Source organism: Canis lupus, chromosome 7 (genome assembly GCF_003254725.2).
Source record: "Canis lupus dingo isolate Sandy chromosome 7, ASM325472v2, whole genome shotgun sequence".
NCBI classification, from domain to species: domain Eukaryota; kingdom Metazoa; phylum Chordata; class Mammalia; order Carnivora; family Canidae; genus Canis; species Canis lupus.
This window is the reverse complement of record NC_064249.1, coordinates 18,382,183-18,396,126: the sequence shown is the minus strand read 5'-3', so window position 1 is coordinate 18,396,126 and position 13,944 is coordinate 18,382,183. Positions and strand designations below refer to the sequence as shown.

General features: G+C 37.0%; 1 long non-coding RNA gene across 6 annotated transcripts in view; it reads right to left on the bottom strand.

Annotated features, from left to right (window-relative positions):
- The window catches only part of LOC112648508 (uncharacterized), a 132,002-nt gene that overhangs the window by 3,073 nt on the left and 114,985 nt on the right, over positions 1 to 13,944 (bottom strand). The gene's annotated exons all lie outside the window — the stretch shown is intronic.

The window sequence follows — 13,944 nt, the reverse complement described above, 5'->3', positions numbered from 1 at the left end:
TTGAAACTTATTTCAAAAGACAGCAAATAAAATATCTTGAAAAATGCATATTAAGATGGCTGTTTTTAAAGTGTGTCAGCAATACCAAATGTACAACTTAAAATTACACATCCCCATGATTTTTTTCAATATCATTGACTATACTCCCTATGCTGTACTTTTTACCATCATAAGTTATTCATTTTATAAGCTAGAACTTTGTACCTCTTAATCTTCTTCACCTATTTTGCCTATCTCCACTTGATATTATTTTTAGTTGTTGTATCCATCAAGGTATGTTAACTGCTATAATAAATAACCTCATTACAGTAGGTCAACACAATAAAGGTCTATTTCTCAGCCAAGTGAAGTCTGATATAGATACTTCTGATCAGGGAGCTCTCTGTATGACTCTCCATCCAGTCCCATGAGTGGGAAAGAGAGAGCATACACTCGATCACATGCAATGTTTTAGGGGCAGGGCCTGGGAGTAGCCTATATTACTTCCACCTCTGCCTCCTTTCCATTGGCCAGTAATCAGTCCCACAGTCCCACAGAGGTGCAGAGAGGACTGGAAAATCCAGTCCCAGGGATAAACAGATTTTTGAACACAGAGCATTGTGCCTGCCAAAGCTGCTTAAACTATTTTCCTGAAACGAAGGTAGATTTCAACATAATTCTTTTTTCCTTCATAATTTTTCTTACTACTCACTCTTTTTTTTTTTTTTTTTTTTTTTTAAGATTCTCTTCTTTTACCTCATGATTTGGTATCCTCTGTGACTCTATCCTTAATCAAGAGCATCTCTTCCCAGCCTGTGCTCTCCCTCAGTAATCTTGTTCATTTCCCTGGCTTCAACTGCTGGGGATTCCCACCTTCATTTCTACCATCCATATTTCTCCTTTGATCTGCTGGTTTGTATTTTCAAATGCTGACTAGGCCCATGTAGATGGCTCAGAGGCTCTCAAACTGAGCATATCCCAGGATAACTTTATTATCTTCCTCCTAAATTATATTCTTGTTTATCTCTTTTTGCTATTTCTGGGAATAGACCAATTTCAAAGTGGTTTCTCACGCGATAAACAGGGATCATTCTAGGTTTGTTTTTTTTTTACTTCCTTTTCATAACACATCTGATTTTTATGTTCTTTAATCTTTATGCCCTAGGTAGTTCTTTAAATTTCTCTTTTGTCCATAATCACTGCTAAGTGCTTAAATTTAGGCTTTATTGTCTCTCATCCAGACTGTTGTAATCACCACCTAACCATTATTACTCTCTTAAAAACCATCTCCTGATGTCAGCCTCCATTTGGCCACCAAAATCATATTTTTAGATATAGACCTGATCAGCCCACTCCTGACCTAAAATCTTTCACTGTCTCCCATCTGATAAAAGCTATTAATCTTCTCTCAAAAGAAAAAATGAGACATGTGACAAATGGCCAGCCTTCCCCATATTTCCAACCCCCTCCTCACTTCCCAGCATGACTATTCTCACCTCATCAACAACCAGGACAGTAAGGGAAAATGTCAGTAAAGCTAACTCAGGATGTAAATGGTAGAAAGTAAAAACAAGCTAAATATCATTTAGGGCAAACCACTGATGAGATGCCATGAAAACCAATTATGAACCCCCGACCCAAAGGGCCACTAGCAGTGCTAAAGTTGAAGTTCAGCCATAAAAACAACACTTGAGGTCAGCCAGTACCAAAGCATGCTGTTAATGAAAAAAGCCTGAGGCAAGTGGCTCCAGGAAATTTGGGCATCCACAGCTAGTCTTTATTGGTTGATTACTGGGCTAGTGTATGTTTGAGGGAGAGACTGGGAAAAGAAAAAAAAAAAAGAATGATTCCAAAGCAGTATGTTAGGTAGATTGAATTTAAATTCAACTCTAAGTGAAATGAATTGAAGCAAAATCAATATTATATATTCCTAATGCGCAGAAAATACAAAATATAAATTAGCTTGAAGAACTCTTCCCTTTGAAATGGAATGGGGCACAGATATAATTTGAAAGGAGACTTCTAAAAAAATGAGACTTCTGTTTAGAAATGAAAAGTCAAATAATTCTCATCATTTTTATATTTGCTACTCTTTTATAGTGTGGATAAAGGACCTTAAGTAATAAGGTTAGAAACCTACCCATACTATGAACTAGCTTTCAGTTCCATTTACTAGAACACTATATTCCTGTCTAGAGGTTGAAATCTTATAAACAACAGATTTCTCACAGAGAAATTGAAGATCAAAGTATTAGAAATGTTTAGTGAGGGTCTGCTTCATGATTTGTACATGGTCATCTTCTTTCTGTACCGTCACATGACAGAAGGGGCATTGGAGCTGTCTCGGGTCTTTTACAAGAGCACTAATCTCTTTCATGAGGGTTTTACCCTTATGACCTAGTCATCTCCAAAAGGCCGCATCTTCAAGTACCATCACACTGAGGCTTAGAATTTCAACATATAAATTTGGAAGTGCAATAAACATTCAGTTTAATATGTATACCATTGGACAGAGCTTAGACACAAGACCACACATACCTACAAATGAAGATGTGAAATGGGATCCTATTATTTAAAGAAAAATTGATATGAGGGTGTACTTAGTGATAATATCACATTCTAATGTTTTACTCTGTTCCCTATAGCTGTTACCGAGTATGTTCTCCTTTCTCTACATTTCCTTAAAATTAGAGAATACCAGATAATTCATTTCTGTAATGCAACTACTGTATATGATGATCCTGTTATACTATGGTTTATGTGTTTCTTCCATTAACTTTCTATTAGTTAAGGTTCTCCAGAGAAACAGAACCAACAAGATATAAATAGATGATAGATGATGATAGATGATAGATAGATAGATAGATAGATAGATAATAATTTATTTTAAGAAATTGGCTCACATGATTGTGGCAGCTAGCAAGGATAGGCCAGAGGCTAGAGACCCAGGAAGAGCTGATGTTGCAATTCAAGTCTGAAAGCCATCTGCCGGCAGAATTTTCTCTTCCTTGTGGAGGTCAATTTTTTGGTCTATTCAGGCGTTCAACTGATTAGATGAGGTCCAGCCACATTATAGAGGGCAGTCTATTTCACTACAAGTTCACCAATTTAGATGTTAATCTTACCCAAAAGCACTCTCACCTAAAGATTTAGAATCATGTCTGAGCACACATCTGGATACTATGGACCAGCCAAGCTGACACATGAACAACCATTACAAACAGGATACAAACTTTTTAAGAGAATAGGATGTAAACTCTTAAAAAATTAAATATTGAGAATAAATCCATTGGTACACACTTTAATACAATATATAAGACATATAATGACAAATAAAATTGACAAAGAAATTAGAAAAGTCAGATCAAAAGACTTTCCAAAAATATATAACAGCAAGCTCCGAATACAAATCCGAATTTCTGGCGGCACACCTGAGAGCTAATTCTTCTTTTCACTTAAACTCATCTCCTCAAACCAATTCTCTGTGCATAATACCATAGCCATTATTTCTAACTTTAGTTGTAAAAAATCATTTTCTCAGATAAAATAAATATTACTCATTAAAAATGTGTGTATCTTTCAGTATTTGAAATATTCTTGGTGTTCCAAATTTATTCTTTCATTCTATAATCTAATATTGATTTAGGTCATTTAATACCTATTTTGCATAAAGCAAGATGAAGCAAGAATTAAGATAAAGTTATCACCTTCAATAAACAAAATTTGAAGAGAGATAAGATCTTTGCAAAAATATTTTTGTTAACACTTTACTTATTTATTTAGAGAGAGAGTATGAGCTAGGGGAGGAGCAGAGGGAGAGGGAGACAGAGACTCTGAAGCAGACTCTGCACTGAGCGTGGAGCTGGTCGCGGAGTCCATCTCACAACCTCGAGATGATGACCTGAGGCAAAATCAAGAGTCAGATGCTTAACCAACTGAGGCACCCAGGCACCCCTGCAAAAGTATTTTTAATGTAACAAATGTGATGTTATAACATAAGACAAATTCTTTGAAAGTTCAGAATAAATTTTGAGTATCTGAACATTTTCAAACCTACATTACTGATATTACTTTGTAAAGCAAGCTTAGAATAATACAAAGGTGATTATATCTTTTTTTTTATAATACCACTAATTACTTCCTCAGCTGAAGTTCTATATCTGCCTTTAGAAACTAAACTTGCTTTGAATTCTATGAGTTTCTTCAGGTTTATTCAGTCCAAAGTGGCCAGTCCTACTTTCAGATTCCAAGTGAAGAAAACCAGGAAGTTTGAAGAGACCACTGGTTATAATTGCTCCATGGTAGCCACATCACATAGCTACCGTGCACTGGATGCCCAAAGGATGCTTGTCCACTTGTAATGAATTATTTGCTGGTCCTTGCTGCATTTCTTTTAGGTCATGATCAAATATTCAGTCCCTACATCTAAAACATGACCCCAACATGTTTCTGGCTTGACCAAAAGTAGTTTCTACCATGTCCACATTTTGTGGATATGTGCCCCTAAATGCAAACTTCAGTGTCAAAAACTGAGATAACAGTTTTGCACATTTCTCAGGAGAGTTTGGAGTCCTTCCTGCCAGCAGACTTCAGTTAGCATCAACTTTGTCTAATGAAGATATTCTAATAGCATTGAAAGTCAAAAGAGATGGGGTCAGGTTCTCCATTCTTCACTCTCAGAAATCTCTTTGGCTCTTATGTAAATTTTCCTACCTCTTCCCCAAACATGCACTCTGCCTACCAAAAGGTATTGTGGGGAGCTGTTTTAATTTAGCTACAAGTATCATTACACATAGTTATTATCTTCCCTAACATGTGAATGTGTCTTAAAATTACTTTGCATTTTGTGTTTGCTCTCTGGAAAGAAATGGGCAAAAGACATGAACAGAAATTTCACAGAGGAAGACATAGACATGGCCAACAAGCACATGAGAAAATGATCTGCATCACTTGCCATCAGGGAGATATAAATCAAAACCACAATGAGATACCACCTCACACCAGTGAGAATGGTGAAAATTAACAAGACAGGAAACAATAAATATTAGAGAGGATATGGAGAAAGGGGAACCCTCTGCACTGTTGGTGGGAATGTGAACTGGTGCAGCCACTCTGGAAAACTGTGTGGAGGTTCCTCAAAGAGTTAAAAATAGACCTGCCCTACGACCCAGCAATTGCACTGTTGGGGATTTACCCCAAAGATACAAATGCAGTGAAACGCTGGGATACCTGCACCCCAATGTTTCTAGCAGCAATGTCCACAATGGCCAAACTGTGGAAGGAGCCTCGGTGTCCATCAAAAGATGAATGGATAAAGAAGATGTGGTCTATGTATACAATGGAATATTACTCAGCCATTAGAAACGACAAATACCCACCCTTTGCTTCGACGTTGATGGACCTGGAGGGTATTATTGCTGAGTGAAGGTACCACGTTCAAGGCAGAGCCTGGCCAGTGTACAGCAGGTGCTCAACAAATAATATTTGGTGAATTGATGCAAAGGAAAGGAAATAGGACCCAGAACCAAGATGGTTAGGTTGAAACACAAGCAAAAACACTCTCCGTAGACCTTGGCACGTTGCTTACTTTCTGAGCTCATTTTCCCCATACTGTCAAAGAAACAGGGTAAGCACCAGTAATTCTTTTAGTTGGGCATCAAAGAGAATCAGATGATGGGGCCCTGGGGTGGCTCAGTGGCTACCAGGTCCTGGTTTCAGCTCTGGTCACGGTCTCAGGTCATAAGATGAAGCCCGGCCTCAGGCTCCATGCTGGGCATGCAGCCTGCTTAACACTCTGTCCCTCTGCCCAGCCCTCACACTCCCTAAATGGATGGATGATAGATGATAGATAGATAGATGATAGATAGATAGATAGATAGATAGATAGATAGATAGATAGATAATGGATAGATAGATAATAGATGATAGATAGATGATAGGTAAAAAATAAGATCTTTTTTTACAAAATCTTTTAAAGAGAATCAGATGAAACAGAAACAGTGGTGCTTCTCAACTGTGGGCTTTATACCACATCTACTCGTTAATCAATTTTGTTTTGACGTTTTAAGTCATATATAAGGAAAAGTTGCAAGTGTTTTATATACAAACTGTATGTACTTAAGACGCGGCCTGTCTTAAATAACAAGGCATCTGGCTGAAACCTCTTTTATCTTAACACTCTAGGCAAAAGTTGTACCAAAGAATTAACCCCTCCAAAGAATTAGAACAGAGATATTTTGTGAAGAATAAAACTTACGAATGATAAGAAACAAAACAAAAAAACCAAAGTTGTACTCTGATATTACCTAGATTGTTAACTTAGGATATATGGTCTCCTTAAGACCATATTAGATCTTGGGTATGAGGGTTGCTATGAAATTGGTGTGATATACATCTCAGTTTAAAGTCACTCAACTGGGCAACCTGGGTGGCTCAGCGGTTTAGCGAAGCCTTCAGCCCAGGGTGTGATCCTGGAGTCCCGGGATCGAGTCCCACATCGGGCTCTCTGCATGGAGCCTGCTTCTCCCTCTGCCTGTGTCTCTGCCCCTCTCTCTCTCTCTCTCTCTCTCTCTGTCTCTTATGAATAAGTAAATAAATACAAAATAAATAAATAAATAAATAAATGATAAAGTCACTCAACTAAGCAATTTGCCGAGAATGGAATGGAAGCTCAAAGAAGCTTTCTTTCAGAAAGGCAAATGAAGCTAATGTCTTTGTATAGCAGAAGGGAAAAATGTGATTGTTAAGTTAGGTGTCTGTTGCCTGGCCGAAGCACATCATATCTATACTTTCTCTCCATCAACAGCAGCCTTGTAAATCAGAAGGATAATTTTCTACTTCATTTAAGGGAAGGTAAGAAACTGGGTACCTGGAACTTAGTGAGAAAACTAAGTAGTGAAGAAGCTGAAGACAAAAGACTGTAACAATAAGGAAGTTAAATTTTGTAGTAGTAGTAAGTGACTACTTAGTGAAGCCATTAAAAATCTCAGTACGGTGGAAAAACCCCCAAAAAAGTCTTTGATCAAGTTGAGGATGAGCAGTTCTTTCCAGATTAGAAAGAGATTGGAGCTGAAGTTGACTTGACAACAGCTAAGGATCATTAACAAAGGTACAGAAATGTCTTTGAGTTTAATCTTGCTTTCAATTTGTCATTTACTTTATTTATTTTTTCTTTTTTTTTTGTCATTTACTTTAAAAGTAATAATTGTATTTCATCATTCTGTCCAATGTTTATGCTTTACTATGTTAGTAAGATTACATTTTAATGCATTAATATTAAAGTGTACACCCCTACAACATAATTGAGGCACTACCCAGCACTTTGTGGTAACATATTTGATTGAAAATCATCCAGAATAAACGAGCTAACTTTTGATGACTGGTCTTTCAAACCCATAATGGATCCTGTGAAGAGGCAGCTAATGTCATGCAGATTAAAGGTGGAAAGAATTCTAAACTCTATCAGAGATTTATGTTATGTTTGCAATGTAAATTTTTTTCCTGTTTATCATATAAATATTGTTTATAAAACAAACACATAAATAACACATACTTTATTTTTTAAAAATTGATATCTGGATAATTGTTTAGGTTTCTGTAGCAAGCCCATATTTTTGAAACATATATTTATCTGCTTAGTATATTTTGTGTTCCTGATAAAAACTGCATTTTGTTTTGCATTTGCACACTGAATTATCAGACCTTGGTTTGTGACCGTTAGTAACTCTGGGTTGCGTTGACTTAATGGAATCGAAGTATGTGGCATTACTGAGGGATTAATGGCCAGCTAAGACAAGCCATGGTATAATGATCCACAGGAATTATCTTTACCAAGGTTATTATTGCTTTCTAGTGCTGAAATTCAGAGTAAGAAAGGTGAAATAAAACAAGACGGTTTCAATTATTACAGACACAACAAGGGATTATTTCTAGGAAATGAATGAGACAGATAAGTCAATTTGAATGATAAATAATATTCTCAGTGCTCCTTTTATGTGAAAATTTTGTAGCATCAGTTCTTCCCACACCAAAGTATTTACTTCACTAATTCTCTGGAGAAATATGAGTTGAAATAAAGGAACTAAAGTACTTAACTCAAGTATTGTGATACTTGAGGAATTGGTCAAGTCATACTTCTGTACTAAATAGACTTCCATACAAACACATCTTTTAATATAGTACACATGAGAAAAAATAATTATTTTGTTTTTATTTATTTTTTATTTTATTGATTATTTTCCCTAAATCTGTGTCTCTTAGGTACTTAAATGTAGTGTTAGAGATTCAATAATGACATTTAATATCCCAAAATATCAAACATCACATTTTTGGCTTTGTTGGAACTATTTGGGATGACCCAAACATCCATTTGCTTGTGATTGGAATTCAGTCAATTTAGTGTGGAAATAGTGGTTAACTTTTAAGAATAGTTTTATTCATAGATATTGAGGAATGATTTGTAACCTATTTGTCATGGTTTGGATGATGAAATCTTCCACACCATAGCTCAGGGCAAGGGGAATAATAAAAAGATCTCTGGTTGGTGCCTGCTCAGCTTCACCAGACAATTGAAACGTAGGCCATAAGCTGGAGAAAAGGCACATGTGATTCTCTGGATCCCAGCAAGTCTACAATCAACCAGCAAGGAAAATGTAGGGAAGCAGAATTTTCCCTGGAGTGCACAGGCAGCAGCAGATTTGGTTTATAGTAAGATCCTTTTAGGGGCGAAACTGGCCTGTGTAACCACCTGTCGTCTCCTTTGAATGACATGTGTGCTAGTTTTCAACAGCTTTAAGCCCAAGAGTAAGAGCTTGCAAAGTTTGTTTTTTTTTTTCAGTCATTTAAAATACATACTTAAATAAATATTGTATACTTAAATACAGATGTATATACATATGTACATGTATGTATTATATATTTTTAGATAAATGTGCATATATACATATGCATATATATTTCCAACTCCGAGAGTGGCATAAATTTACAAAGAGATTTTCACCGTGGTTCTACATTAGTGGAGGAATCCATCTTATTACTATCAAAGAAAGAGTTAATGGAATCTTTTCCTGCAAAGTTTTTTAAAGTAACTTATACGTCAGAGGTGAGAAATCAGACAATCAGAGGCTATCCCAAGCAAGACTATGTCACCTTTGATATCTTGATGAACAGTGCTTACCTTCTCCTTTGTTTTTATCTTCCTATCTCATGTATCTTTTCTTTTTTTTCTCTAAAGATTGAGACAGAGAGAGAGAGAGAGAGAGAGAGCAGGGGGGAGGGCAGAGGAAGAGGGAGAGTCCCAAGCAAACTCCACTCTGAGGACAGGGCCCGAAATCATGACCCCAGCCAAAACCAAGAGTCAAAGCCCAACTCATGTCTCTTTTCTATAAACTTACCATAAAAATAAAAACTTCAATGCACTCTTCTATACTATGCTATGTGACGATGTGCTGGGGCTCTGCAAATCCTGTGTTCCCTTTGCCCTCTGCCTCTCTATTGGTTTCCACCAATCATGGCTACTAAAGAAATACTAGAAGACATGTCCTTCCTGCTCTCTTCCTGTTCTTATCACTGTTGTTTTAGCAATGGCCCTCCAGCCTGGGATGGACAACTGGTCTCTCGGTTTCCTGCTTTATTTCAGCATTCTTAGAACTAACTTGAATGGTTCACTTTTAGAGATATAGGTACCAGCACCACATGAGAGATCCTCCCAGAACCTGATGGGTAGCAGCCACCCCTACTTTCCCCTACTTTCCTCTGCCTCCCCGGCTCCGGTCCTGAGTTTCAGCTTCTGGGGCCATAAAGATAGGATTTTGTGAGAGACTAGATGTAGGGGAGAGATGCAATCGGACAAGCCTTAAGAGTCTGGTCTGGAGAATTGGTGGCTTCCTGCAGTCATTCCTTCTTTGTTACTTCAGTGTCACTCTTTGGTTTTTCATTTCTCTGATGCCTGTATAACTAACCACCTCCTCATGTTAAATTCTCATTGTTGAAATGCCCATGTTTCTGTTTTCCTGGCTGGACCCTTACTTATAAACCAGTTACCTAGAAAACCATTTTCTTTCAGTGCCTCAAAGAATCAGATGAACCAGCTTTAACCGCGTAGACTTAATTAGATTCCTCAAATATGTAGGCACAGGATATTAGGAAAATTATGAGGCAGAAAATCCAGGGATGGCTGTCAAGGAACTATCTCCTTATTTGATCACTGAGTTCTAGCCACATTGGTCATATTGCAGTTTCTCAGATGCTTCATACTTTCCTGGGTTGAGAGTCCCCGCACATGCTGTTCCCTTTGCCTTCCAGACTCTCTCATTCCTTGTACTCTTCCTGACATTAACCTGATTCATATCTATCCCTTTTTCTAATTTAAAGTCATTTATCATTTCCTTAGGAGGGCCTTCCCAAGCCCTCCAGAGGAAGTCAGAAGACATGCTCCTAGCATCCTGTACTTCTTAAAAGAGTAGAATTTAAAGAAATCATTGAGTAATTACTTGCTAAGGACAAGAATGTAAGTTCAACAGGGCAGAAACCAGATGTGTAGAATATTGTCTATTTTATAACTATTTCTCTGGTTCTTTTAACTACAGAAGAGTTAAGTAACAATAAGGATACAAAAAATAGAAATTATTGGACACCAGCAGTGTGCTGGGCATTGTATTAAACATGCTCCTTGTATTACTTCATTAAGCTATCCTAACAGCCTCAAAATATGAATATTATTACCACAGTGAACAGAGAAGGAGCCTAAGGCATAGAAATGTTAAGTGGCTCGAACAAGATAGTACAGCGACAGAGCCAGAGTTCCAGACACTCTTACTTCAGAGCTTATACCTGGAATACATGATGAATGAAAGAACAAAGCTGATTGTTTAATTGCAAAGACAAAGCTTATGCTTAACAGAGAGGCAACACAGGTTAAGTTGGAAAGCAAAAACAGTGTAGATTTTCCGTGATACCAGAACACAGAGAAAGGGCCGATCCCCAAGGCAGGGATGATGAGAAATTTTCAGAGTGGTTGGGAAAGCAGCTAGACCTTGAAGGTAGGGCTGTACTAGATAAGGAGAAAGAAGAAAGGCGGGCCTCTAAGGCAGAATAAACAGCCCAAGAAAGTGTCCTTCAACTCCTTCACCTTCAGATAATTTTTCAAAGCAAAGAAAACTATTGGAAAAATTATAAGATGTATTTTTTTTAGGATGGAGACTTTAAAGACTCATTTCCCAGCAGCCAAAAATAAGTACAGTTACCAATTTCTTATAAAGCATGTATAATTCAAAAAGGGCAATCACAAAGAACGCTGAAACACAGGGAGAAAAGCCAAGGTGTAGATGGGCAAGTGGCACACTGCATCAGAGGGCACCAGAACATGACGCCTACTATTGGCCACTGCAGATAGAGTGGAACAGAGCCACAAAAAAACTGGCAGAGTAGCATTTGTCCTGTAGAGCCAGGCAGGAAATCTGTGTTCCAAAATTGACACTGAGCTGGAACTCAGCATTCTCTGGATAAAGCCAAGAATAAAAGGAAGGATGCAGGATTCAATCGACAAAATCTTCAAAGCCAGAACCCAAAGAAGTCACTTACAGAAATGGGTCAGGAAGTGGAGCGAGTACTATTAGCGAAGCATAGATAGAGGCAAGCTTACAGAAATGGCTTATAGAATGGAATGGCTTACAGAAAATGGGAAAGGATAAGGATCAACTAATTAAATTAATTGATTAAAGGTAAAGATTCCTGGATTCAGGTTGATTTTTTTTTTTTTTTTTACTTCACTTAGGAGTAATAGTAAGTTCAAAATTAACATGTTCCTTTTTGTGTGGGCTCAGGCTCACATAAACCGAGTTGGATTTCTCTTCATGCAATCCACTTTGATTTTGATACTTATTATCCCTTTGCAAATGATAAAATTGGCCTACCATAGGAAAGGATATGTTATCTATTTTTGCCTGGTTTTGTCTTATTTATTCTAATAGTTTTACTATTTCATATTGTTAAATTCTGAGAATTCTATTTTGATATTCTGTTAAAAGTACTCCCAGACACTGACATATGAAATAAATGAATTGAATGAAATAAATACATTGATGTATACAGTTTTGCAAAACTGAAATTATACACTATATGTTGTATTCAAAACCCTCTTTTTTCTACTCAGCAATATGTTTAGACTTCTCTCTATAACAATAAAATAGTTCTTCATCACTTACCCTACATTTTCTTTTTTTAAAAAAGGTTTTTATTTATTTATTCATGAGAGACTCAGAGAGAGAGGCAGAGACACCGGCAGAGGAAGAAACAGGCTCCCTTCTGGGAGCCCAATGTGGGACTCAGTCCTGGGACTCCAGGATCATGCCCTGAGCCAAAGGCAGATGCTTAACCACTGAGCCACCCAGGCATCCTTATGAGACATTTTCAAAATGGGATATTGAAGTCCAGAGTAAAGCAACTAGTCAAAACTCCAAAAACAGATGATTTAGAAAAAGAACTCATTAAACATCAATTTTTATGTAACACAACACAAACGAACTTACAACCAATGTGGGCCTTGATCAGTAGGTACTTACTGCATAAGATAAACAAAAACCCACAGGAATTGCAAAGCCTAGAAATGATAAAGTCCTAACAATCTTCTTAAAGTAATTTGTAGTCTACAGAGCAGTTGTGTAGAAATCATTTGATTTTTTTCAAAACAATCCAATGAGTTAGCTAAATCAGCTACTTGATTAATGATTAATGTTGATAAATGTCTCCCATTCTACTGTATCATCTCCACCTGCATAAAAAATTTCACTTCATTCCTCTGCTCTTCACTCACAAGAAATCGTATTAACCAGTGGTTCAGAACTTGCTGTCTCCACTTCCTCATTCAAATATTGTCTTCAAAAAAAAAAAACAACAAACAAACAAAACAAAAAAAAAAAACAAAAACAAATATTGTCTTCAGTACATATTCCAACCTTATTACTCTATTGACTTCCACTTTTCTAAATCCAACAGAGATTCTTCTGTCTTCATCTTTCTAAACCTTCCAACAGCATTTTATATACATTAATACCTCCTAAAAACTTGCTCTTCTTTTGGCTTCCATGGAACTGCATTCTCCTCAGTTTCCTTCACAATTACTAGCTGCTTTTTCTTATTTCCCTTTGCCAAATTCTACCCAAATTCTTAGTGTTTATGTGCCTTGGGGATTTTTCCTGAGCCACCTTCTCTATATTTTTGCCTTAGTTATTTCATCTAATCCAATGGTTTTAAAAGTTACCGATACTCTGATGACTACCAAAGTTGTGTTTCTAGCCCTAATCCATCCACCCCTCAAGCTCCAGACTCATATTCCCAACTGCATACTGGACAACTCTATTTGAATGCCTAATAGAATTTCAAACTCAACAAATCTAAAATAATACTCCCCTTCCCAACAACAACAATCACAGCAGCAAAGTCTAGGTATTTCTCTCATCTTCATTGTATGAGTAAATTTTATTGCCACTTATCCCATTGCTCAAGCCAACACTGTGGAATACTCTTAGTACTTCCTTTTCCATCACCCTCTCATACCTAGTCTCTCCAAGTCTTGGGGAAATTCTAAGTCCTTAATAGTTTTCGGATTTGTCCAACTAATTCTATACCCACTGCGAGCACTCCATTTCAAGAAGTGTTTGAAGGTCAGACTGAAGATTCTCCACTTATAAGCTGTGTGATCTTGGGTAAGTTACTTAAATTCTCTGTGCCTCAGTTTCCTCATCTGTAAAATGGTCTACCTAATAAAATCAATAGGGTTGTGAAAAGTAATCAGTCAACATATATAAACAATTAACAACAGAAAATGGAGTTTTTAGGTCATGATCAGAGCTCTTGTTTTATCTTAAGTTGAAAAAAATCAACACTCCTCTGAAAAAAATCAACACCCCTCTGAAGAACTTGATGGAATCCAAAGTCCACAGAATGTCATCTATATGCTTAGGATAC